Below are 2,878 nucleotides of genomic sequence, written 5' to 3' on the forward strand. Positions count from 1 at the left end.
CCGAATTTGTCAAGCTGTTAAAAATCAGAATTAAACGGCATTTGCATGAAAATATCAGGGATTTTAGCTGAAAGTATTTGCTACCGAATGTGAAACTTTCAAGTTACTACTTGCGCCACGTGGGAAGTTTTAAATTTTTAAATTGGGAAGTGCATTTGCGAGGACACGCTCATTTTTCGACCAGATTTGGTGAATTTGTCAAGAATCAGAAGTCAGCAGGACTTGCATGAAAATTTCAGAGCTTTTAGCGGCAAGTATTTTCTACAGACTGTGAAAGTTTCAAGTTGCTGCCAGCACCACGTGGGCAGCTATGAATTCTTAAATTTTAAAGTGCATTTGCAGGAAAACGGTCACTTTTGGACACTTCTCGGTCGAGTCGTTAAAAAGCGGAATTGCTAGTGCTTTGCATTAACATTTCGGGGGTTTTAGCTTCAACTGTCCCAGAGAGTCTGTAAAAGTTTCAAATCACTACTTGCGCCACTTGGGAAGTTATAAATTTTGAAATTCAAAAGTGCATTTGCAAGAACGCTCACTTTCGCGTCCGAATTTGTCAAGTTGCTAAAAATCAGATTTCACAGCGACTTGCATGAAAATTGCAGGGTTTTTAGCTGAAAGCATTCGCTACAGACTCTGAAAGTTTCAAGTTGCTACTTGCGCTACGAGGAAAGTTATGGAGAAACAAACAAAAAAGCCAACAATCAAAGGCGACTTATTTTTCAAATAAGTCGCCTTTGATTGGGTCAGGTTGCAATCAACAGCGCCCAACCGGCCTAAAAACTCATTTTGTTTATGCTAATGTTTAAACTATTACAAAATAAAGCTGACGGCTTTATTCAAACAATAACGCAACTGGAGGAATTTGAGAAATTCACATAAATCATTAAGTTAGCGTGGTTCTTCCCTAAGCTTTTCTAGTACGTTCATTTGTTAACGGCCTTCTCAAAATGCCATCGGGCTTTTTGTTGAAAAATTGACACACTTTGGTTTGCCGTGATAACCAGGTTTTCCAACCAACCAGGTTGCCTTCAGCTGAATATTTCAATGAAGAAACTATCACATCGGTATAATTGGAACAAGCGCTGAAAAGTGCTTGGCACGATCGGAATTGTTAATAATAATCGGCTTTGCTTTATGATATGGATGTTTCAGTTGCGCGGCTTGTCCTTCATCCGGCATTATCTTAACGCTAAGTTTTAATCAATTACGCAAGCCGACCTTCAACACGGTGTTATCAGCACAAGATAACGCCGCAGACAGCGCTAATTAACGTTAGCAATTCCAATAGTGTTGATATTTTTATTAAACATCAACAATTTGCAACTTTTTGCCCGCAAATCTGGCGCATGTGATTAAAAGCCACAATTGTTCCTACTAAATTGGCAAATTCTGGACAACAATCTAGTTGAATTTTCAGTTAGTTTGAGCTTGCGACAATTACTTCCACTGGTTTTTTCAGTTTAAAATTTTTTAGGCACAACTGGAAAATCCATTGGACTCATTTTGAATTTTGCCTTGCATTTATGGAGGCGCAGCTTGCAAATTGATCAACATTAGCAAATCTAGTTACATTGAGAGGTGCAGAAATTGATGTTTCTGAGAGATGAACCCGAAAAACTTGCAAATTTACCCATAAAAACGCTGGTTTGGCCTCTGTGAGATGTTTGCGTGTTAACCGCGTTCTGTATTCCGGTTTCGAGGGCAGAAAACTAGGTTAAAAGGGGGGCGATCAGTGGATAAGGGTCTGAAAAAGGGGAGCGTCCGCCCAATCAGAATCAGCTCCATAGTTCCCGCTAGTAACCAATTTTCCCAGTTCTCAGGCTGACCCAAAACGAACGTAATTGCAGTCATTTTCCCCTATCTTTTCTTGATAAATTACGCAACAATTCTAAGGTTGATTACGATTGAGGTGCAAGTGATTCACTAAATGATCTAACAGCTTTCCTTGCTCAATGCAAAACGCCTTGGCAATGGTACTTAGGAAAAGTCGTGCCAACTGGCACGCTTATATTCTGTGTCAGAAAATGCTATTTTCGCGCTGTGCTATGATGGAGGATTGATTAAGTTGAACTATCCCAAGTTGGGATGATTGGCTTGATGATGGCAGGAGATACGAAACGAGCTGTTGGGTTACGTATCGGATTGCGCAGCGACTCACCTGTTACCTCCTTTGGCCTAACCAAGGCTGCTTTCACAACTTTCCCCATTTTACTTTCACACACAGTTAATTTAATAGGCTTACACCAATCGCCAATTATCATTTTCATGCTGGGATATTCCGCGCTTCACTTCGCTTCCATTTCCCGCAGATAGACTGCAAAAGAGTGGCTTTTTCAATCAGCAGCAATGAGCCAAAGTGCCAGAGGCTACGTGAATGGATTACCAATCCCGGTTGTTCTTGTGCCAGAACTTTTTGCAATTTAAGTGCGCTTAAAAGTGGAATTTCACGAAATATTGCAGCTGAGCTAAGCGATTTTGTTATCTAATCGTGATGCAAAGTGTTCGAATAATTTTGCAAATATCAACCAAAGCAGGCCAGGCTGTTACACGTAATCTGGGGATTTTTTGAAATAAGTGAAAGTCCGTAGCTAAACTGCACAGTTTTCGGATTTAACTGAATCTGCACTCACTTTGGAAGGTTGCAAAACTGGCGGGCTGGAAGAAGCGATTGTGACGCTCACAGAGCAACATTTTCTCTATTAAACTGGGCAAACGCAATCTCAATTTGTGTTCCCAATTTTGATCTGCAAGGCTTTGAAGAAATCCTTGCAAACGGTTGGCTCAGGAGCGAACAAAAGGCGAGCGTGTTTTTTAAAAAATTGTCAAAAATTCCTTAATTACTTGAAGGACGCGCAAATTGCTCCACAAAAAGAGCCACATT

Source organism: Dendroctonus ponderosae, unplaced genomic scaffold (assembly GCF_020466585.1).
Source record: "Dendroctonus ponderosae isolate FM_Combo_2020 unplaced genomic scaffold, Dpon_F_20191213v2 Dpon_F_20191213_11, whole genome shotgun sequence".
Taxonomy (NCBI): Eukaryota; Metazoa; Arthropoda; class Insecta; order Coleoptera; family Curculionidae; genus Dendroctonus; species Dendroctonus ponderosae.